Source organism: Castor canadensis, chromosome 3, assembly GCF_047511655.1.
Source record: "Castor canadensis chromosome 3, mCasCan1.hap1v2, whole genome shotgun sequence".
In the NCBI taxonomy this organism is placed as follows: Eukaryota; Metazoa; Chordata; class Mammalia; order Rodentia; family Castoridae; genus Castor; species Castor canadensis.
The window spans coordinates 148,137,911-148,163,654 of NC_133388.1; the positions used below are offsets into that span (position 1 = coordinate 148,137,911).

Consider the following 25,744-nt stretch of genomic DNA (forward strand, 5'->3'; position numbering starts at 1 on the left):
AGATTAAATAATATATGAGAAGTATTCTTTGTGTATATAAAGTCCAGATTATACAAAGTTATTCAAAGAGTAAAACAATTTACTGTGATGTTGTTATATACTCAATTTAAATTCTATTATTTGCAACTGAAAATATCCTAATTGAAAAAAAAAATTGACATATCACTATGCCTGGTTCATGATGATAAAATCATGTCATTAGTGTATGACATATTGCTTCTTTTATTCACTAGAACATGTGAATGGAAGGGAAATATTGACTTCATCCAATGCATTGTTCACTAAATGATATTAAAATAAAAAGGAACTGAAATACACCTTAGTTTTACACCTCTCAAAAACCATCATTGACTTTAAGTAAGTTATTATAATATACATTTTGTTAGAGCAATTTTACAAATTCTTAGCAATTGTCTCTAATTGCTGGGACCTAAAATGTCTTTACCAAAACAGACTTATTTTGCATTATGGCAAAGCACATCCTTAGGCACCCCTTAGAATGGGATGGGGGTGTTCCTCAATGCCAGCATTGCCTCAGGCTCCTTCCATTTTTCTGTTCTAGAATTCTTAGCATGCGGCTTCTATCCCAATTGTAGCTTCATGCTCACAAGGTAAACACTGTAGCTCTAGCCATAATGTCTCAGAAAGGCAGTAACAGAGGTATGTCCTCCAGCTTAGTTAGCTCCCTTTTTAAGAGATGATCAGGAACCCCCCTCAAGTCACATTTACTTATATTTACTTGGTTTCCCTTTCAACAATAAGGATGGGATATGTAGATTTTTTATCTTAGAAATTGCTGTTCCCTTAAATATAGATGTTCTTGTACAAATGAAAAAGTGGGAAATGGATATTGGTTCCATAACTGGTGTTTTCTAACACTTTCACTCTGATTTATCTTATGCTCAAGTATGTAACCTCCACAGCTACCTAGTAAAGGCTGGTAAAAGTCAATTAAAACCATAGACTTATGTGTTTTGACAATTTGCATGTGAATTGAAAATGTATTATCACTGTCAAGACTAGAGTTTTATGCCAAAATTATCTGCTTCAGTGGTCACTTCAGTAGCACATACACTAAAACTGGAATGACACAGAGAAGATTAGCACACTCTGTTAAAGGACGACATGCAAACAAAGAAACATTCCAATATTATCAGTGAAAAGCAAGTAAATTTTAATGAATTAATTTTTATTCAGTTATGCATAAAACCTTAAAAACTATGTATTCCTAGGCTATACACATATATATTATGCAATGTTTAAGTCAGATTAAACATATTGATCTCCTCAGACATTTGCTTAAGAACAAAAAATAAACATGATAACACCTTTTAAGAACTCTAAGACACAATCAAGACACCAAACCTAAGGAACTATGGAATAGAAGCAGGAGCTGAGTTAACAACTAAGACATAGAAAACATACTCAATGAAATCATGAGAGATTAGGGGTCAGGAACAAAGCAGGGAAAGGGTCCAACAACCAATTGAGATTTATACAATAAAACAAAGAAAGAAAGTTAGTCACAAAATGTTTTTCACTCCCATTTCACCACAAAGCAAGTGTTCTGGAACAGGACAGCAAAACAGAATGACCTAAGTCTGACCTAAACAGAAGAGGAGGCGAGGGGTGGGAGGAGAAGCAGTTAGAGGATGATTTCCAGAATTTGAGAAACAAACTCCATGGTTCGCTCAGGATATTTAGTAACACCTAGCTAGCATATGAAATTGAGTAACACCTGACTCAGGAAAAAAAAACCCTAGACACTGCAGAGTCATTGGCAACCCATATGGGACCCTTCTTTTTCCATGGGAGCTTTCATTCTTTTGCTTAATAAACTTTCCTACCTTTTTATTCACCCTTCATTGTCCGTGAAGTTCCTGTTCAGCTTCCTGAAACAAAAACCCAGAATGCCAATCCTCCCTGCAGCTAAACTCCTAAGCCAGAGAGGTTAAGTGGAGGCTTTCAGTTCTGCACAAATCCATTTCATCTTTAGCAGAAATTTCCCCAAATCTAGGGAAATATATAGACCTCTGGGTACAAAAGACACTTAGAACCCCAAATACACATGACTAGAAAAGAAACTTTCAATGTCATATTATAGTTAACATGTCAAGACTACAGAACACAGAAAGAATATTGAAAACTGAAAGAGAAAAGTGCCAATTTATAGAGGCAAACTTCTCCAGAATTACACCAGACCTATCAGCACAAACCCTAAAAGTCAAGAAAGTTTAGAATGATATATTTCAATCCCTGAAAGTACAAAACTGCCAACCAATATTACTATATCCAGAAAAGTTATTGTTTAAAATTGGTGGAGAAACAAAGACCTTCTGAGATTAGCACAAACTAAGATAATTCATGACCATTAAGCCAGGAGACAGAAGATAAGGAATCTTACACACAGTTGAAGAAGAAAGACAGTCACAAACATGACAGCCTAGGAAAAAAATAAATTTCATGAGAAGAATAGATGAACAAATGAGAATTAGGAAATAAACATATTCAACTCAGTAAGAGAGCAAACTCCTAAGATGAATAAGAGAGAAAGTAAAGAACAAACAGTACACAGGTCAACAAAATTACAGAATATACTTCTCAATAATAACCCTAAATATAAGCAGTATTGATTCTCCAAACTGGCTGACTGGATTAAAAAATAAGATCCTACTCTTTGTTGTCTGTAGCAAACACATCTCACTTGCAAAGATACACACACAGACTGAAAGGAATGGATAGAGAATGAGATACCAAGCATATGGGAGTCAAAAGCAAGCAGGAGTAGCTATATTCATATCTGACACAGTAGACTTCAAGCTAAAATAAGTCTGAAGATGTAAAGAAGGTCACTACATGTTAATAAAAGGAGCAATGTATCAAGAAGGTATAATGATTGTAAACATATATACACCAAATGTTGGTGCACTCAGTTTCCTAAGACAAACACTAGTGGACATAAAGGAACAGATAAATCCACATAACAGTAACAGCAGGTGATGTTAATACCTCATTCTGATCAATAAATAGTTCATCCAGCAAAAGCTCAACAAAGATCTTTCTGAGTTAAACTGCACTAAAGATCAAATGGACTTAATAGACATCTACAAAATATTCCACCAAACATCCCTGGAAGAGCATTCTTCTCAGCAGCTCATGAAACTTTTTCCAAAATAGATATTTTAGGTCAAAAAGCAAGTCTTAACCAAGAAAACGGAAATGATTTCTTTTATCTTATCAGGTCATAATTGAATAAAAGTGAACTTCAATAGCAAGGGAAACTACAGAAACTATTCAAGCACATAGATATTGAACAACACTCTTTTGAATGATCAGTGAGTCACTGAAGAAATCAAGAAGGAAATTTAACAATTCCTGGAATCAAATGAAAATGAAAATACAGCATGCCAGAACCTTTGGAATATAGCAAAGACAGTTCTAAGAGGAAACTTTATAACTATGAATGTCTACATTAAAAAGTCAGAGTGATCTCAAACTAGTAACTTAATGATATACCTCAAGGTCTGTTTCTAAGAACAAGGCAAGCTTAAAATTGGTTATTGGAAATAAAAATTAAAGATCATGGAAGAAGTTAATGTAATGGAGAACAAAAGAACAATATAGCTGCCTATAATCTGAGCTACTCAAGAGGTGGAGATCAGGAGGACTGCAGTTCAAGGCCATCTGGGAAAAAAGTTACTGAGACTTGATCTCAACTAATAAGCTGGCTGTGGTGGTACAAGCCTGTAGTCTCAGCTAGGAAGAAGACTGGCTAGGAAGATTGTATTCTGAGACTGGCCTCAGGCAAAAAGTGCAAGACCCTACCTGGAAAAAAAGAGGAGTGGGGTGGGCTGAGACCTGGCTCAAGTGGTAGAGCATTTGTCTAACAATTGTGAGGCAGAGTTCACATCCTAGTACCAAAAAAAAAAAAAAAAAAATACAAAGAGTCAATGAAATAAAGTTAGCTCTTTGAAAAATGCACAGATCGACAAACCTTTTGCCAAGCTAACTGAAAAAAGACACAAATTAATAAAATTAGAGATGAAAAGGGTACATTACAACAGATACCAATGAAATCTAGAGGATTGTTAGGGAATATTTTGAAAACATATTCTAGTATTGGGAAATCTAGGAGAGACAGATAAATTTTTGCACATTTATGATGTGCAAAACTTGAACCAAAAGGATATAAACAACTTAAACAGATATGTAATGAGCAATGAAACTGAAGAAATAATAAAAAGTCTCCAACAAAGAAAAGCCCAGGACTGGAGAATTCACTGCTGAATTCTACCAGTCATTTAATGCAGAACTACCACCAAATCTTCTCAAGCAATTCCACAATATAGAAAGGGAAGGGACATGACCAAATTCATTCTATGAAGCCAGTATTACACTGATTCTAAAACCAGATAATGACACAATAAAAGAAAATTCTAGATGAGTTTCCTTTATGAACATACACTCAAAAATCCTCAATAAAATACTGGCAAACAAAATTCAACAACAAATTTAAAAGACCATACAATATGACCAAGTTAGTTTCATCCCAAGGATGTAAGTATGGTTCAATAAATGCAAGTCAATGTATCCAAAATATATAAAGAACTGAAAGAATTACACACCCAAAGAACAAAGAATCTGATCAATAAATAGGCAAATAAATTGAACATACATATCTCAAGAAAAGTACAAGTGGCCAATTATCACATAAAGAAATGTTCAATGTTTTTTTGCCATCAGAGAAATACAAATCAAAACTATGTTGAGATTCCACTTCACCCCACTAAGAATGGCTATAAATAAGGAAACAAACAACAACAAATGCTGACAAGGATATGGGAAAAAGGAATCCCTACACACACTATTTTGGGGCATATAAATTATTCCCAGCACTGTGAAAACCAGTAGGGAGTTTCCTCAAAAAACTAAAACTACAGCTGCCATATGATCCAGCTATGCCACTCCTTAGTATGTAGCTGAGGTATCAAAGTCAACATACACCAGTGATACTTGTATACCCATGTTTATAGCAGCACTATTCATGGTAGACATGCTATCTAATAGCCTTGGTGCCCATCAACACGTGAACAAATAAAGAAAATGAGGTACACACACAATGGAATTCTAGTCAGCCATAAAGAAGAACAAAGTCATGTCCTTTGCAGTTAAATGGATGGAATTGGAGATCATCATGTTAAGTGAAAGAAACCAGACTCAGAAAGACAAATAGCATATGTTTTCTGTCATATGTAGAATTTAGATTGTAAAAAATTGAAAGATGAGCCAATTCAGGTTATAATACACATATACATGGAAATGTCATAATGAAACTCCCTGTGTAGCTATCTTAAACAAAAAAAAATGTCTTTTTTCAAAAAGGAGAACAGATGCTGTCTGAGAGTTGGTACCAGTGGAAGTGGGGAAGATATAAAGAAAGGGTGTAGGAGGGTGAATATGGTACAAATATTACGTGCTCATGTATGAAAATGGAAAAATGAGACCTGTTGAAACTACTCCAGGAATGGGGGGAGGGGGGATAAAGGAGAATGATGGAGGGGGTGAATCTAAGATATCTTGTAAGCACTTTTCTAAATGTCACAGTTCAACAATAATATGCTAATAAAATAAAATAAAATTTAAAAATCACATGAAAGAATTAGGATCATTTGGGGGAAGGGAAGGACAAGCAGAAGGTGGGAGAATGACATGACATGGTGATAAGAGGTGAGTGTGATTAAAGTGTATTACATTTATGAAAATATCAGAATGAAACCCATTATTTTGTACAATTAATATATGTTAATTTCAAAAAGAAGCTTCACTAAGTTAGTCTAAGTCATTTATGTTGAAATAGATGCTCATGTAGAAGTATCTACAAATGTCTTGTTTTGGGGTATTTTGGGTTTTTGTGTGCGTGTGTGGTACTGGGGATTGAACTCAAGGCCTTGTTCTTGCTAGACAAGCACTCAACCATTTAAGCTATGCCCCGCTCCCCACCCCCAGCTTCTTTATTTTTATTTTGTTTTTGAAAAAGGATCTCTGTGACTTTGCCAGGCTGGCCTCCAAATCAGGATCCTCCTGCCTCCACTTTTAGAGTAACTGGAGTTATAGGCATGACCCACTACACCTGTCTTGGTTTGTATAAGCTTTACAAGAAATTAGACAGAAATGTTTGAACCAACTCTGGGCATTATAATAGCCAGGTAGTCTAGCAAGATGAGTGTAACACTCCTAAAAAATAGAATAATGTTCATTTTAAACCCATCCAGGGAGAATTATACTTTTAAGGATGTTTTTCAAAACAAGCAAAAAAAGTGGCTCATGAGTCAGAACAAATGTTTGTGAGTAAACAGTGTTATCAGCCAGGGTCTGAGACAGTCCCATCTGCTTCCACTGAGATCAGGACTTTGGAGCTGAATGGTTGCCTGCATTCAAGGGCCAGTTTAGGTTCATGTCAGACATCTTCAAGGGGAGCTATAGCTCTGGTAAGATGCAACCTATAGAAAGGTAATGGGATCTAACAGACATGTAAGAGCTGTGTGCTAAAAAACATACAGTGTAACCACATGTGTAGAGCAACGTGTGCCTCTGGCTCTCCCTTATTACAGGCTATACCTATATATAACTATATATTTTATATAAACTATATAAAATGTGATATTATTATTAGAGTAAGAACCAACAGCAGGGATTTCCTCCAAATTTTATGTGTCCTTTTTATTTCCTTTTTGCTAATAAGGAAAGGAAATTTCCTTATTTCCTCTTATAGTTTACATAAGATTTGTACTTAATGAATTACTCATTGACATTGCTCTTGGTGTGCTACCTACTAACCAACTCAGGATTTTTCTTGGCTTCACAGAAATAATTAACAAAGTAAGAATAAGAGAGACAATGACCAATTTTGTTCACATATGCAATAGTTACAAAGTTTTAGTTACTCAATAATATATGAATTAAAAGGGGAAACTTCTCAAGAGGCAATTAAAGAGAATTATAAATTTTCTGTCAACAAAATATAGTTTCAATAAAGGTCTTTCAATCCATCTTAGGTTCCAAAACTCCCTACTTTCAGTGGCCCCGCTTAATAGATTGAAACAATCTTGAGGATTGCTTTATAGAAAAAAGAAGTAAGAAGACAGAATAACAGATTCTTTAAACTACTTTCCCATAGTATTAAGCTAAGAAAAACTGCCTGTATGAAGCCCATTAAAGTAAAATTAATAATGGAAATATTTATTCACTTATCAGCACTTACATCTTTGAATAAATTTGGCTAAATCATCTTTTGAAGTCCTACAATTATCACCAGGAAGTAAGCCTCAATTGAGAACTATTGGATCAGAGTCCAAGTCACTCATGCACAAAGATTTAGTAGTGCTGCATGCAGCTCTCGGGTCCACTGAGAAAGTACACCACGTTGAATTAAATATGTATAGACTGGCTGTAGGGATGTAGTAATTAAGCAAACATTCAATCTGTTTTTACTGGGAAAAAAGATTCACCATGGGAAGAAACTAACTCCCACTGAGAAGCAGAAATTATGAAACTATAATGTCCACTTGAAAAGCCATTGAATATGGGCTTCAAACTGGGCTCTGACATTAGCTGGCTAATGTCATGACAATACAAGGGGTATAGCATGAGAATACTCACAGCTGGAAAAGAAAATCTACCTTATTGTATAGGTGGCAACTAATATAGGCAAGGAATTCATAAAAGAACAAATATAGATGTAAAATAAATACATAAAGATGCTCATACTCATTAACAATGAAAGAAACACAAATCAAAATTAAAATAGTAAAGATGCTTTCTTTTTGTCTATTAGATTAACAAAATATTTTTAAATGTTGCTGAGGATATGAGTGGACATCCTTATGCCATGAGGATAAAAATGTGACAAATGCTATAATTTTTACAATGCATTCTTTTTCTTTTTCTTTTTGAATGAAACAGAACCCAACTTTTGCATACTAATCTTTTTCTCTTTATATTACTTAGGATTAATCATACATATTTGTGTTAGTATATTTCTCATAGATAGCATATCTGTTTAGATGTAGCAGAAGTTCACTCTTTAGAGTTGCAATAAGACTTCCTTGCACCAATTTAAAAGAGCAAAAGAAAAGGAATGCAAAAACATCCTCAGAGCAGCAGGGGAGTCCTGACTGTGTTGGTTGCTGCTGTTTTTAGCCTGCTCTGCTTCTGTCAGACTGGGTCAGTGCAAATGCCAGGGGCAAGATGGCGTCCTTGGCAGAAGTGAGACAGTGTGGTAGGGATGTTTGAACAAAGCTGTGCCTAAAGAACTCAGAGGGCATATATAAAGTGCTCATTACTTTTGAAGGGATTATGTTGTAAACTCTTTAATCTTAAGAGCTTGAATTGAGATTACCACACCTGTCCTTGATAAACTGAAACAAAGACAACTGTCCACCGTGGCCCTTCTTTCAAAGCATGGTTGTCAGCTCCACAATGCCGATGTTGCACACTCCATAAAGGTCAACATTCACTAGATCTTTATTTGGAAAGATTATCCAAGCATCACAATGTCTTGCTTTTCAATGTTTGTGACAAGGTCAAAAGGAAATCCTGAACTCTAAAGCAAAGGAATTTCTCAAGAGTGATTAATTTTGATACTTGGGTTCTCATAATTATTATAGGAATTTGCTAAAGAGGCATTGCTGTATTGTTTAAGTTTTTGTTAAAGATTTTGAATAATTACTATAATATTTTCTTTTGTGCAGGTGAAGTGTGACAGCTGTGTAATTTGATATCCTCAACAGACGGTTTCCCATATTTAGCACTGGCTGGGATCTGCTGCTAGGTTCCAAGGGCAACTCTAAATGGTAGAAATTAAACTAAATTGTTGTCCATGTTCCTCATTTGTACACCAACTCCTCCACAATTGGCCATCAGCACATCATACTCATGCCTAATCAATCAGTCTTTTTTTTTTTTTAATTCTTCTTTTCAGTAAGTACTAGCTCTGGGAAAGATCTTATTTCATGCATCTCCAACGATAGGCCTCAGACCCACCTGGCAGATCTTAACATATACATCTGAATTTTTCCAGCTCAAACTGCACAATTCAATGCCTCATTAGTCACTATTCAATTATTTATTTCTTGTGTCTGGTTCTGAAAAGCCTAGACTTTTCTGATTGGTCTCCATAGGCAAGCATATACTGAACTTGTGATCTCTCTGTCCACCTAAACATTAAAGTGCTTCTCCCACTTACACATCGTAACCTGTACCTCTTCAAATGGCCTCTTTCTTTTCATCAGTTTTTTGGAAGGTCTCTCCCCTTGTGATTGTAATTTCATTCTTTTTTAATTAATCCACTGTGAACAGTTCTTTATATCAAATTAGTTTCCTACAGGCAACTTTAGTCCTCTTTGACCAGCCTACTTTCTTCTCTTCTCTAAGTCATCTCTGTCCCATTCTTGTCTCCTAGATCATATCATGTTATTGAAACTTCCTAAGATGTTGGGTATTTTCCTAGTTTGACTCAGACCCTGTTAGTCTCAGGTAACTATTCATCTTTCCACTTTTTCCTAACATCTTAGCCAGGATATGCTAGGAAGACAGGAGTTGTCTATTTGACTTCCATTTTGGATCAGAAATGCTATAGCTTGAATATTTCCCAAAGGCCAGAGTGTTAAAGTCTTATTTCTAGGGTAGTCATATTGGGAGGTGGTGGAACCTGAGAAATGGGGTCTAGTGGTAGGGTTCCTGGTCATTGGAGGTATGCTCTGGAAGGGAATAATTGGACCTTGCCCCTCTTCTCTCTCTTTCTCTCTTTGCTTCTCACTGACATGAGGTGAGCAGCCTGCATTAGCACTTGCTTCCCACCATGTTGTGTTGTCTTGCCACAGGCTGAGAAGCAAAGGGCCAGAGATTGGAACTGCCGAAACTGTGAGCCAAAATAAACCTCTGCTCTTATTAAGTTGGTTTTTCTCAAATATTTGTTGTACTAACAGAAAGCTAACTAAACATAAGGATTCTCGTCCTTTTTAGTGTATCATTTGAAAGGAATCTTTCCTTGGTTCATTCTGTGTTTCTTCTAGCCTTGGCTTCTATTTTCAGTGTCTTTCTTTTGACTGATTGTCTAACTCTCTTAAAGTTCATTTTGGTTTTATTCTTTTTGGGGACTTAAAAAAAAAAAAATGGTTAGGAGGCCAGATAATTTTTTTCCCTTAATGTCTTCGACCCGTCTGATTGTGCATGAAGCCTTTTCCCCCATTGTACTAACACCATAACTTGACTACACACAGTTCATATTTCACCAAGAACCAGAGTATGATTTTTCACACTCTTAAAAAATATCACTATTGCTCTCTCTTATTGAGCACATAGTCACATACCAGCCTTATGTTGGGTTCTTTATAAAAATCAGTATTTTCCTCTGAATTTAGTAAATAAACCAAGATACTCAGTACAAATAGAGATATTTTATCATTTTTAGCTATTAAACATTCTGCAAAACTTAAACTACCTAACTTATTTAATCAGAATTTCCCTAAAATTAATTTTTATTGGCATTTCACAAAAGCAGTGTTTTGTGAAGCATACTTTGGAAATGGCAACATCATATAAACTCTTTATTATGGAAAAGTAAAAAAATGAACATTTACCCTTATTTTTAGATATATGAATAATTTCAGAATGACTGATATTCTTGTTCAGTCATTCAAGTAGAAATAACAGGATTAGGAATTCCACCTGGGGCTGACTGACCCCAAGGCTCATGCTCTTGTCACTTTGTTTCTATAAATTCAACATTTCTGATGTTAAAGACAATTTGTTTTAAAATAGCAATATTTTTCTGTCACTTAGCTCTCCTGATTCTCTTAAGTTGATCATTGAATGTACCACTTAAATTTAGAAGATAAGATTTAAAATGCTTTATAATTGCCTTAGCTAGATTTTTTACTTCACCAGTACCTTTGTGGCATTTATCTATTTAATTTAGTGGTGTCTGAGAGCAGTGTCATACTGGCTTCTGGAAGCCAACTGTAACATTTCTAGGAATTTTCTGAGCCAGTTTTTAGCTATAGCCATTATCCAAAATTAGACTATATAAACCTGCAATTAAGTAAATTTTATTAAGACAAAAACAGCAAGTCTCCAAAATCATGAAATCTTAATTCTCTTCTTTTGTTTTATCATGATGTATGCTCTTGAGGTTATTTAGGATTGTTGTGGCTGTTATAGAAATACCATATTATAATGTGCTGTTGTGTCTCTTTCCCATCACATTGCTAGCTTGAAATTGACCATGGTGGGATTATTTACCCTATCCACAGAAAGTGGCAAATGCTACATCTCAGAGCTTGATTTTCTGTTTTACTTACTGTCTGGGCTTGCACCCTCCAACATGGCAGCCACTAGCCACATGTGGCTATTGAGCACCTGAAATGTGTGGTCAAAATTGAAATGTGTTGTGAGAGTAAGATGTACACCAGACTTTACAGACCTAGTAATGAGGGAGAGGGGGATAAAAGACAGCAGTGGAGGGGGTGAATTCAAATATGATATATTTGATACATTGTAAGAACTTCTATAAATGCACAATAATGATAATAATAATAGTAGTAGTAGTAGTAATAATAATAATAAAGACCTAGTAAAAACAAAAAAAATCAGAATATCTCACTAATAATATTTATATTAGCTACAAATTAAAATGATACTATTTAAATACATTCAGGTAAATAATACATTTTGAAAATGAATTTCACCTTTTTCTTAGCTACTAGAAATCTGAAATTACATATGTAGCTCACTTTATGTTTCTATTGAGCAACACTGCTCTAGACTTAAAAAAGAGAAAATGTCAACAAGACAGATTAATTTAAAGTGATGTTTAGGCTTTAGCTATTATATTATGAGAAGTACATAAAAAAAATGAAATATTCGGCCTAGAAGTAATTCACAGCATTAACAAACAAGTGAAGTTTTGACATCTTTTCTGGTTCTTTTACTTTTGTCTTATTAACATAAGTTAAAATATGATCTAGCAGTCATTTTGGAACTACAATTTGTCAATTGCAAACAAGTTGACTATGTATGTAAGATTTTAACAAAAGTAAGTGAAAGAATTCTGTGAGAAGCAATTGGCAAAATGGAATTTACAATAAAAAGTACTTTGTAGACCAGGCATGGTTGTTCATGTCTGTAATCCTAGCTATTCAGAAGGTGGAGATCAGGAGGATAGCAATTCAAGACCAGCCAGAGCAAAAACTGAGTGAGACCCCCTTCTCAATCAATAAGCAGGGGATAGGGCACATACCACAGGGAGGCGACAGGTAGGAGAATTGTGATCTGAGGCTGGCCTGGTGCAAAAACTCCATACCATATCTGAAAAATAACTAAAGCTAAAAATTGCTAGAGACATGGTTTAAGTGGTACTATGCCTGCCTAACAGGCACGAGGCCTTAAATTCAAATCCCAGTACCACCAGAAGAAAAAAGTACATTATAATTTATTGTTATTTATAAGTTTTGTCTTACGTGTCCTTCATATCAGTAACATTTATAATAAATGTATGCACTTGTACATTTTCCTGAAAGCACCTTGCTAAACATGTGTCACCATATCACTGACTACTCCAACCCTTTACTGGCTGCCTTTGTCACCAAACTTCTTATTCTTATAAAACTGGCATTTTAAAATACAAGCACATCACTTTAGCAAAATAACTATAGTTAAAATCTGAAAGGCATATAGTTAAAACATAAAAATTAAGAGCATATAAGCAAGAGCTCGTCTATATCTAAGTGTAGAGAAAAGACTGGTTGGTGGCTGAGGTGTGGTCAAGCACATGGTTAGCAGACACAAGATTCTGGGCTCCATCCCCAGCACCTCCTTCCATCTAAAAAAGACTGGAGCTTTAAAAATGTCAAGATAAGTTTTAAGGGAAATCAACTGTGTTCACGATAGGAAGCTAAGAAAGCAAAGTCAATAAAAAGCTTCTCTGTGTCTTAAAATTCAATGAAACTAAATCCAAAAATTGAATTTAAAAACAGTTAATTTAAATTTAGCCAAGTGATAGTTGGTACCTGCTGTTTTTGTTTTTGTTTTTCTTAACATAGGAGCAACTGCTATTTATTTTGAGCTCAGAATCAAACCTTCCTCAAATTCTTACTTAGGTTTCCTCCATTAAATTTGAGATAGCCCATCTGTGAGAGATTGTACTTGCTCTCAAAGTGCTTTATTAAATTACCGTGCAAAACAGTGTAAAACTGCCACTTTTACAGATGCTATAACTTGTGGTTTACTCATGGAGTAGAAGGTACTGCGAGATGTGAAGCATTAGGAGGCAGGAAGAACAGAGGACAATGTGACTTACAGAGCAGCTCTTAGAAGGACAACCATTTAGGAAATAATGGGACAGAATGGGGGGGGAGCGCTTTTGGTATTCTAGTAAAAACAGAGAATTTATTCCACTTTTATTTTATTCCACTTCACTTTTATAATGAGGTAAGAAAGGAAATGACCAACAATTAACAGAAATAATTACAAAGTAGTTTTATTTGTAAAGCATACTGTCAAAACCCTCATTGCATTTTCCATTCGGGAGCACCTTCACAGACAACTAAGGTCAGGGCAGCTGTTGACGGGGGAAGGAAGGATCAACTCCTTATGATGTAGTACACTGAGGGAAACACAGCTCTCTAGATCCAAGAAGATACATTTCCACACTTATTGTTAAGATGGTAAAAATATTTTGGTATGTTTCAAGATTTTTTGCAAGGTAAGAGTTATACTGGAGGAAGGTATAGTTTTGATCAGTTACTAAGCGCCATGCCCTCTTCTAAACATTTTGTGTGCTTCATTTAATCCCCAGGACAAATTTATAGGCTAGTCCTAGTATGAACTCCATTTTAGGAAGGAAATGAGGAACAGAACCAGTAAAGAGTACAGTTAGTGGTAGATTACAGATAGAGGGAGTAAAGGGCATGTTTCCTATTCATTGAACCAGCTGCTTATAAACATGTGGAATTGTAAAATATATTCAAATTGTGAAAAAGTCATCCTGCAAATCATAGCAATCAAAAGTTGTTTCTTTTCCCAAATGTCATCTAAACCTGTTCATACCTGTTCTGTCATATCTATGCACAAGGATATGTGTGTGTGTGTGTGTGTGTGTGTGTGTGTGTGTGTGTGTGTGTGCGATGTTCTTGCTGAATTGCTTGACTCTACTAAGGAGCTACTCTCTCTTATATCACTTTTCACAATATAGGATTACAGTTAAGGCTAGAAGGCAGGACTCTGCACGTGAAATCACCCTGTATGCAGGGAGAAAATAGTTAAAAGCACACAGAAACGCATCCTTTAATCTTCCACTGTCCATTCATAAAGGAAACTAAATTGTTCTCTAAAATCTGGATGAGGTCTAACTTTAAGTGGCAGTGACACAGATTCAGTCAGGACAGACAGCCCTCAGTCACAAGTTTAAACAACTAAACTTTATTCTTAGGAAGTGTGTCTGTGACCAGCCTAGAAACCTAAATAAATAATCCCTTGCTTGCTTTACCAAAAGGTATAATTAAAGCCATAAGCTCTATAAATAATAGAATGCTGTTTTTCTGTGCCATATACTGCATGTTGTAGACAGTTGTATAAACACACATGTGTGTTTAACAATATTCTGCTAATAAATAGCTCTATGTATTCTCATTTTAAAAATATGTCTACAGCTAAATTCAAATGAACAAATTAAATAAGGTAAAGCTGAATCTAGGCCAGGCGTGGTGGTGTACTGCTATAATTCCAGCTATTTGGGGGGGCAGAGGTAGAAGGATCAGAATCTGAGGCCAGCCTGGGCAAAGTTACTTTACACCTAGCATTTTACCCCAAGTCCGTGCATTCTGGACATATGCCAGCTTCCGTGTGGGCCCAGAATGGGGCACATATAAAAGGAATATCCTTGGAGCTGGAGTTGGGACATAAGGCCTCCACAGAGAAGGATCTGGCATGCATCAAATTCAACAATTAAGGGAAAAGTACTCTGAGTTACATTAATAATAAGCATATCATTTCCCAAATGAAAGAGAAAAAATAATTTCACTATAGTCTTTTTAAGGTTATTCCGGTGTCTCCTGGATGTGAGAGCACGGTCCATTGTTCCTTCTGGTTGGGTGGGGGTGCTTTCTTTACCTGTGTGTGATGAGTCCACCCCCGCTCCACAGTCTGGGCTACTGTCTCCGTGGTCAGCAGGACCAGGAGGGGTCCTTCCCAAGCTGGCTCAAGTTTATTTTCTTTCCAGGTCTTGATCAGCACATAATTGCCAGGCTGTTGCAGATGAACGGGAAAGTCAAGTGGAGGAGCCTGTGCTAACAACCCCTTTTTCCTAAGAGAAAGCAAGGTAGAGGACAATCCAAGTATATAATTTTTGAGGAAATAGTCTTTGGTTTCAAAGGTAGGCACATCAGTAACAGAGCTAAGGGGAGGAAGCCCATAAACCATTTCATAAAGGGGGAGGCCAATGTCCTTCCGAGGGGGCCATCCTTATCCTGAGTAGCGCTATGAGAAGGCATTTAGTCCAAGGTAATCTGCTCTCTAAGACTATTTAGTGAGCTGATTTTTAAGAGTCTGATTTAGAGCAAACATTTCAAGTCTGTGCTGACCAATTGTTAGGGAGTCAGCCTGATTCTATTATAGTCAAGGCCTACCCATTATGTCTTTTTCCCTCAATTACCCAAGAGGATCCACTCACAAAGAAATGGAACCCAGTCTAGAAAGGAGTTTCCCCAAGGTGTAGCCTTATTTCATTTGTTATTCAATAATATCCAAACACTTATGTGTGGGGCTCCTCCTTCCTGCTTCCCCTTCCAAGAAAGTGGCTGGATTTAGGGCCTCATCAGTAGTTAAGCGTCAGGTTATCCTTTTCTAGCAAGATAGCCTCATATTTTAGGATCCTAGAATCCATCAGCCATCTACCCACCTTCTGGTTTAAGATTGTCCTAACGTGGGGGGGGGGAGGGGGCGGGGTGAGGTTTACAAATAATTAGGTTTCCCCCAAAGGAGATTTTTCCACTCTCTTCAGTTAGAAGGTGGTGGCTGCTACTGCCTGAATGTACTCAGGCCAGCCTTGGGTGACAGGATCTAGGAATTTAGATAAGAAGGCCACATGTTAATGTTGACCCTCATGTTTTTGGGTTAGCACCCCAAGGACAACTCCCTTGTTTACATTTACAAAGAGGTGAAAAGGTTGTTCAAGAGAGAGTGCAAGGCTAGCATCAGGGCTGTGATAAGGGCTTGTTTTAGCTCATCTACTTGTTCCATCTCCTCCAGGGTCCAGAAGGGGGTCTGGTCCCTCTTGGGTCAATTTCAGATATAAAGATCTAGTTTTAAGGGCATATGAGTCTATCCACAAACAGCAATATCCCACTAAGCCAAGGAACTTTCTCAATTCTTGTTTTGTTCCTGGGAGCGGAAGACCACTGATTCCTTCTATTCTTTCTGAACCAATACTTCCTTGGCCCTTACTGATTAAATGTCCCAGATATTTTACTTCAGTCTCAGCAAATTGTAACTTATTCTTTGAAATACAAAGTCCCTAGCTTCCCAGGAAGTTTATAGAGCTAATGGTTGTGTTAATCACTTCCCCCTGATTATCCCCTCATTATTAAATCTCTGGGGTGTTGTTATACCATCAGGGATCTTGATTAGTAAGAGACTTAATGTCAGCCATGAGGACATTTGTCTGGGGGATGTTCATGCTCCCAGATAGCCATTGCTGCTCGATGGATCATGGCTCTTTCCTCCCCTGAGAAGAGAATTCCCAAAATAGTCATTAACTCAACCCAAGTATATGTCTGTGGTCCCAGAAATTGATCACCCTGTTCTGAGACCCAGAAAGGATCTTCAAGAAGGGGTCACAACTCCTTTTTAAAATTTCAGACATCAGAGCTGACAAGAGGGGCATTTACAAACCCAGTATGACTTCCTCTGAGGGGAACCTCCCTGAGAGGAAAGAGGGAGTATGATTTTTCTTCTTCAGACTGAGGAAAAAGTAGATTCTCAATATCTCAATGACATTGTTCTAACTCCCTTTGAAGTTTCGACAGGGAGGGGTTTCAGGTAAGAAGGGAAGGGGGTGGAGATGGGAGGGTTAAGAGGGGGAGGTGGAGAGGCAGAAGCCTGAAGTGGTGGCACAGGGGAGGCCCTGGCGCCTGCGCCAGAGGAACAGCAGGGTTATGTGGGGGAGGGGAGGCAAAGGGAGGAGAGTAAATCCCAGTTAGGAGGGATTTGGGTTTTTTTTTCCTTTTTGTCTTTTTTCCTTTTCTTTAAGTGGAAACAGGACTACAGGACTCTGTCTCCAACAGAAGGCATATTCCATCCCCTCTTGAGTGGCTGGGCTCTTGTCATTCACATACTCAATTAATAGTTGACAGACCAAGTCCTCATCAGACCCAAGTTTTGGCCAAACAATCAAAGGCTTTAAGATTTGTTCTTGGGTCCAGATAAAACAACAGTATTTAACCAATCTTTGTTTCTTTTTCCCTTTAGTACAGGGTCTATTATCCCAGCATTTTAACATCTTCCCTAAAGGTCTCTCAGGGTATTTTATCCTGGGCCTTTGTTTTCTGGCCCTCTCTTTGCTGCCTTTATTTCCCATTTCTCCCTTCTGGCTGACTGTGATGTCTATCAGGGGCTCAACACCCCCTTTGCCTTGGAGGTTTCTTGCAGTCTGATTCTCTTTGACTTTGTCTGGCTCCAGCCTCATCCCTCCTGGGAGATTGAGGCACCTCTTGGTAGATGAGGGGTCAGTATAAGCTGCTGACCTGGATTAGATTCAAGAATCTAATTCTGTTTCCCTAAACTCTCTGAACCTCAGTTTACTCATCTCTCCATGGAGTTACAAACCAACCAAAAGGGTTTGTGAGCTGCCTAGCGTGGAGGGAGATTCAATAAATGGCATCTTTTGATCTAAAAAAAAAAAAAAAGAAAGAAATGGATAGCCACAGCTGCCAAAAGTTCTCCAGGATGACAAAAAAAATCCAATGAATGTGTGCAAAGCCTGCAGTTTTCAAAAAGTTTATATCAACCAAGTGCCATGGGCAGTAGCTTTCTTGGGTTGAGGATAAAAAACACAGGGCTAAGTAGTATCTCTGCACTGTAAATGGGGATATTGCAGTCATTCCACAGCAATTCAAAGATGGTGTAAAGTTGGTTGTTGCAAAAGTTTGAGTTTGAGAACAGATAGGTCTGGTTTCAAACAACCCATTATTGCCATTTTCATACTTAATAGCATTGGGTAAGTTATCCAATAGAGATAATATATATTTTCCTGAATAGTAATGAAGATAAAGAGGAATTGTATATATTGCAATTCACACTTGCAAATATATGGAATGAACCTAAGTGTTCTTCAATGGATAAATGGATACTGAAAATGTGGCATGTGCAGAAATGGAATATTGTTCACCAATAAAAACAATGAAATAGTGTAATTTGCAGCAAAATCAATGGAACTGGGGAGTATTATGTCAACTAAAATAAACCAGACACAGAAAGACAAAAAAAAAAAAAAAGAATCTAATTCTGACTTAAACAGTATGAGGTCATCTGAGAACTGCTGATCAGGACTTCATTTTTCCTTCATGTCATTCACATATCACACAGCCTCTAGTATCCCAACCACAAGACATTACTTGGTCACCCCTGTGAAGTTTCTTGTCTTGGTTTGTGCACAAAACTTACGTGGTTGCCATGATCCCTGTCTTCAGAGCTCCTTTACCCACATTGTCAAGAAATTCTGGAGTCCAAGTTCATTTGCAAATCCAGAAAGTTGTAGCCCTCAGCTGCACCTTGGGGCCACTGCAACCAGAATGCATCTCCCTGGGAAAGGGCCAGGAATCCCTTTGTGAATGGAATGTAAAAATCCCAGACTGAGCCCCCAAATTGCTGGAATTAAAGACCCTCCAGTGCCAAAAACAGACACATGGAGATAGAAAACCTTGACAAGGCAATTTCTCTTGATCAAGAGGGTGCAAGCATGTGCTCACTCCAGCTTAGCAAACATGCAAGCACAAAATGGCTGACAGTGGCTTCTCCTTATATCCCTGACACAATCATACCTGCCCCTCACCTGGGATTTGTCTAGATCAAAGTTTCACAGTCTTACCCAATTGGCTAAAAAGCTTGGGGGTTGGGTTAGGGCATGCAGTTTGGCAGGAAATGGAGTTGTACAGGAAGCAAGGATCCTTTAAACATGCAAGTCACCTAAGATGGTGACCTGAGGAATTTTTAAGTAATCTAAGAGGGTAACAAATACTTTGATAGAAAAGATCATTTTCCTTACAAACTTAAGAAGTCTACTTTTATATCTATTGTTATCAAAATTTACATAACACTTTGTTCTTTACCAAAACACTTCATTCATTTACACACACACACATGCACACACACACAAACAATGTACTATTATGTATCATCTAAACACATACACATGCATACACAGAAAGTTTACAAGATCAGTTAGATAGGGAACATATTTTGTATCTTTTTTTAATAGGTGAAAATCAGCAGTGCTTTGCTCATGGGACCCAGCTAACAAGTCCTGCAAAGCTTTAGTGTCTTTTTGCGTCTGTTAACGGAAATTCTTATTAGCTGCATTGGCCAGACACATTTCTGCCTCAAAATCTACATAATAGCAGTTCAGTGTGTGGTACACACAACTTGTGCTTGTGCCACCTTCTGTTCCTTTCAAACAAAGTGATGAAGGCAATAGGATTGCTTGCTGAACCCCAGGAACCCTTTCTTTGCTCCTGGAAGAAAGTGTAAATGCCTGCTTCTTCTTCTGGGAGCCAGGGTAGGAAGGTCATCAAGGGAATGGTGATTAGCAATGAAAAGAAGAATTTTTTAAACATTTTCTTCTTGTATTTTCAAACTTATCTGTAAGAAACATGCATTGATTTCATAACTTGATTTGTGAAATGGCATTTAAGAAACAAAACCTTGGAGTCTTTAATTTGAAGGTGTTTAATCCCCACTATCCTTTATGGGATAATGCCTAGAAAACTTAGAGAAATTATTGTTGTAATTTAATTTCTTCAAGTAACTTAATTATAAGGACTTTGATTTTCAGTTGGTACTTTATAATTAATCTGGCCTTATGCTTTCTCATGTTAAATTGTGGAGTAGCAATTAATCATAGTATGAAAGGTAATTTTACTGATTTTCCAGAAATAACACAGTCATGACTTCAGCTGTTCATACTTGTGCTTCTGCAGGGGAAGGGTAGGTTCAAAACAAATATATTTTGCAAGGAAAATTGAGACAGTCAAGGTAGACTATATGGCAGAAACAAAATATTCACAGTAAAATAATTTTTCTTAATCTTTCATCTGAAAAATAGCTTTAATTCTGATACTTTTTTTTTGTTCTAATGACACAAGGGAAGTCAGCCACTTAAATACTTTATATTCCAATCTTTTTTTCATTTATTTTTATTGATGTTTCTCATTTTTAAGTCAAAACACCATATTTATGAAATACAGAGGATTTACAATTAAAGACTATACAAAAATCAATGGGCACTTGATATAATATAAATTCATTAAACTGGTTAACTTTGATAATTTAACACCAATTACCAATTTTTGAACATCTCTCTGGTAAGAAATACCACCAAAAGGCTGACAAGATAGGCACTGGAGCCAGATTGCTTGGCTTTGGGTCTGGCAAGCACTGTGACACTGGGCAAGTTATTTAATGTCTCTAAGCCTCAGTTTTCTTTCATTAAATGGGATTAATAATAATATTTATCTCACAGTATTTTTTGAGGCTCAAGTCAGTTAAAGCACATAGAACAACAGTAGCAGCATTAGTGAACAATCTGTAAAGGACAACTATTGAATGATAACTATTGAAGCCATGTGCCACAAAATGATGTTTCAGTTAACAATGGCATGTATGTATGACACCGTCCCATGATTTTCTTTCCCAGTGACATCATGGCCCTCTTAATTTGTGTATGTACCCTTTATTATGTTCACACAATGACAAGATCATGTAACAGCCCAGTTCTCAGAACATATTGCTGTCGTTAAGCAACACGTGACTTATTAGGAATAGCCAGAATTGAATAAAATGATTTCTATATAATACAGTGAAACCATAAGATAGATATTGATGCCCAAATTTGCACAAGAGGAAAATTTGCTCTATGAAGTTTTTCCATAGTGAGGAATAGTAACTATGGAATAATTTATAAAACGTTGGCCAGGCACCTGTCGCTCATGCCTGTGATCCAAGGTACTCAGGAGGCAGAGATCAGGAGGATTTTGGTTCAAAGCCAGCTCAGGCAAATAGTTCCATGAGACCCTATCTCAAAAAACCTTTCACAAAAATAGGGCTGGTGGAGTGACTCAAGGTGAAGGCCCTGAGTTTAAACCCTAGTACTGCAAAAACAAAAAACTAAAACTTTGGAAAAATACTTAACCAGCAATTTATTCAATTCATCAAATTCCTATCATTATGAAAATACAAAATAAATAACACTCAGAGACATGAACACACAAGAATATCAAAGCGAATTTTCAAGTCCTTTGGAAGGATAAGCCTGAAGTGGGCAAATAGAGTTTGAGTTAAGTCTTATGAAATATCGGACTCAAGGTTGTAGAAGGAAAAAATTCTCTGTGAATTGGAAAATAGTTTTCATAAGGCAAGGTGAGAGAACTACATTGCTATTTTAATGTGGATCTTCATCAAATTTTATGAAATGACCAGCACAGACCCTTCTAGTTAATCAAGACATCTTTGGTACTAACCATAGTGAATGGCTTGACAGGTATTTAATATATATTTATTAAATGAAAAAATTAGAATAAGCAGCTTGTTTGGGGTACAGACTAGTGACAGGACAGGCAGGAAAGTCCCTTTTGTAAGAGGATCTCTGGGCAATGGCAAGGGAAGTATATCATAGTTCTCCAGAGATTTAACTACTAGCTATTTTCCGTATCCTGTTGGCCCCTGTGTGTGTGTGTGTGTGTGTGTGTGTGTGTGTGTGTGTGTGTGTAAGGGGTTGAGAGAGATTGAGAGAGAAAGGGAGAAATTATAGAATTTAGTCCACACAACTATGGGGATGGAAAAGTCCTGTGATCTGCCATCTGCAAGCTGTCGAACCAGAAAAACAAGCCATGGCATTCTGTCTAAGTTCAAAGGCCTGAACACCAGGTGCGCTTGGCAGAGGACAGATGGAAGTTGTCCCAGCTCAAATGAAGAAGGAAAATTTGCCTTTCCTCAGCCTTTTTGTCTAATTTAGGCCCTCAGTGGATTAAATGCAACCTGCCAACATTAGTGAGTAATGTTCCTTGCTGAATTTGCAGGTTCAAATGCTAATCTCTTCTGGAAACACCTCGCAGACACCCAGAAATAATATTTACTAGCTATCTGGGCATTCCTTAGCCCAATCAAGTTGACACATAAAATTAACCATCACAAGTGATATAATCCCTACACATACAGCAGTATTATGACAAACAGATCACATACTAAGGAGAGGTCACATATGAGAGAGGTAGGGTAAAAGAAAGAAATTAAAAATGTGAATATGGTTAATGTGCACTCTATGCAAGAATGAATATAGAGCTTTTAAACCAGTTGAAACCACCAGAAGAAAGGGACTAAAGTAGAATGAAAAAAAAAAATAGGGGAGATGAACCAATTGTGGTTATAATACATATATACATGGAAATGTCACAAGGAAACTCTGTGTAGCTATCTTAAACAAGCAAAAACGTCATTTTTTTTCTTACAATGTATCAAATATATCATACTGTTGCAGGAACCATACAGATAGTATGACTGACCAGTGAGAATAAGACTCAAAGAACAAGAGGGCAGGACAGGTCCTGCCCAGGGTGGGGATTGCTGTTACCAGTGGGAGGGGGGAGGTGGTAGGGAAATTGTGCAAATATTGTATACACATGTATTTAAATGTAAAAATGACACCTGTTGAAACTATTCTAGGAGTGGGAGGAGAGGGGAATTAAGGAGAATGGTGGAGGCAGTGGAAGGGGTGAATTCAAATTTTGATAAGGAAACCCAAAGAAAGATCAAAGCTGGGAAAAGAACCAAAGACTTCGCCTTAGCTGGGAAGTAAAGCCCTTCCCCTTAGCTGGGGCCTCTGCATCCAGCTATCTTCTTAGAAACTGGCCTTCCTCCACAGCTGTGCTGACATGATATATTGTAACCTTGAACAGCTCACTGCCACTTCTGCTTCTGCACTCCCTGCTTGCTTGCTGCTGCTTTTCTCAGTATAAAAACCCACCCACACTGTCTCAGGGTCTGCTCCATTTTGGAAATATCCAGGTGCTGGCCCACTAGTGTAATAAATCTTCTTTTCCTCCAGTCTCTTGGGTTTGAGTCTTGTTCTCACTGGTCAGTCATACTTTCTGTATGGTTCCTGCAACAGTATGATATATTTGATATATTGTAAGAACTTTTGTAAATACCACAGTGTACCCCCACCCAGCACAAACAGCAAATGAATTGAATAAACAGTTCTCAAAAGAAGTACAAATAGCTAATAAATATATGAAGAAATGCCAACACCCTTAGCCATTAGGGAAATGCAAATCAAAATGACACTGAGATTCTATCTCACCCCAGTTAGAATGGCCATGATCAAGAAAGCAAACAACAACAAATGGTGAGGCTATAGAGAAAAAAGGAGCCTCACATTGGTGGGAAGATAAACTAGTACAACCACTATGGAAATCAGTATGAAGGTTCCTCAAAAAACAGACAAGTGGCATAATTCCAATAAAAGAAATTTACCTAATAGTTGTTTTATCCTATTATTTATTATCATCTCTTTCAATCTAAATTGCAATTTATATCATACTTTCTTTTAGCACTCCCTTTTTCTTGAACACTCAAAGAAACAAAATTTGAAGCTAATTATGCAAGGTATGTTCCTTACTTACTATACCCTAAATTGATTTTCTATTATACAAATAATTTTAAAGTGGAAAATACTTTAAACTATTTTACTTTTATTAAATTTAGTTTTTTAATCAAATTTTTCCAATTTTTTCTACACTTTTATTTCTATAAAATTGTGAAAATAGAACAATTCCTTGAAGTTTGTCAACTTTATCACTTTTTTTCACTTTCTTCTTAATATTTTCAAATTGGTTTATGATTTGGGAGCTGCCCAAAGATATGAAGATTGGGCTATTGTTCATTTCTTCCCTTATTCTCTTTCCCACTCCTCCTTGCTGAAAATAATTGCATAGTAATTTTTTTGTATCAACATTCAATGTTTGTCCTATTAAAGCTATAAATGGTAAACTTGTTTTATTCATAGATCTATTACACATGATTTTGACCAAGCACAGTCAAAAAAATAAGTGAATAAAAATCAAAAGCAATTTCAAAAACAAAAATTTAAAAATTCCCTGGGCATGCATTACACAGTTCAATGGGTGTAGAGAAGCTCTCAGTTACTCTCCCCTTATTATTAGGTATGTTTAAATAATTGTGGGATCTGCTGAGTGTTTCCTTGCCCTTAATTTTGTGGAAATTTGCTTCTAAAAAACCAAATAGTGCCCCAAAAGCAAGGTGAAAGTTAGTGTGCATAATTTAAGTGATCAAGTGAAAATCTGAAACTTAATGGAAGGTGTCATGTCTTCAGCAGAAGTTAGGTGGGCACTATGGAAAAAAATGAACCAATCATGTGCAGTAAAGTACTGAACTCTGCATCCTGAGCTTGCAGATTTTCCTCAGCAGTTATCTCCTTGGAACCATATACTGTGAATACCAACAGTCTACTGTAAATGCAAAAATGCAACTATCTCAGAGTATATGTGGAATACCATGATCAGTTTTTATTTCTTATACAAATCACCACATCACCTCATAAATAATTATATATAATTCTATTTAAATAATTTCTTATATACTATTACTAACTCAATACTGAAATCCATGCCCTCCCATTTGTGTAAATTTTCTCTCAATATCTTCAAACACTTCCATACATTGTGTGCAGTCACTGACAGCAATTTCTTTGGCGTCTACCTTCACTAAAATCCTGGGAACTCCTTGGCCTCTCTTACATTAGATTACTGATTCTAAAATTTATGTTATCTCTTTCTTGGTTTACTAATCTTTGGGTGAAACAATCTTCAAAAGGATCCCTAATAATTAGTACAGAAAATTATAAATTATTTGATGTATTACATTTCTGAGGTATGCAACACTTTTATACTCACCCCTAGTTAATAATTTCTCCTGAAATCATTAGAAATATGTATTTCAGAATGTTGAAGGTATTGTTTTATTATCTTAGAGTTTCCAAAGTGGTTTTAGAGGTAGTCATTACTCTTCAATGAATTATTTACTTTTTACTCTTTAAATGAATACCCTAGAACTTCTTCCCTTCCCTTTACAACATGGATTCATTTGAAACTACTCTTGCCACTCCTCCCTTCCTTTTTCCTTTTGCCCCTTCCTCATCCATTTTCATGGAAGAGAAACCATTCCTCAGGTTCTAATTAACCAGCTGTAGGAGAGCAAAGGCCATTGTGATGTTCCCACCATAGAAGAGAAAAGAAGACATAAGATATACCTCTGGATAATGAAGACCCTGCTGAGTGCATGGACTTCCCACCCCTTGTTTCTCTATGTTACCTTTTTTTTTTTTTTCTCCCATAGAAATTGTTTGTGCCCAGAAAACTTCTGAAATATGATTTGAGGAGAGTCTCCTCTGTCTTATTTC

General features: G+C 36.7%; 1 non-coding gene across 1 annotated transcript; it reads left to right on the forward strand.

Annotated features, from left to right (window-relative positions):
• Positions 1-1,050: 1,050 nt before the first annotated feature.
• On the forward strand, positions 1,051-1,154 carry LOC141422059 (U6 spliceosomal RNA). The gene has a single exon (XR_012446721.1). It is a non-coding gene; the product is annotated as a U6 spliceosomal RNA (small nuclear RNA).
• The last annotated feature ends 24,590 nt before the right edge of the window (positions 1,155-25,744 follow it).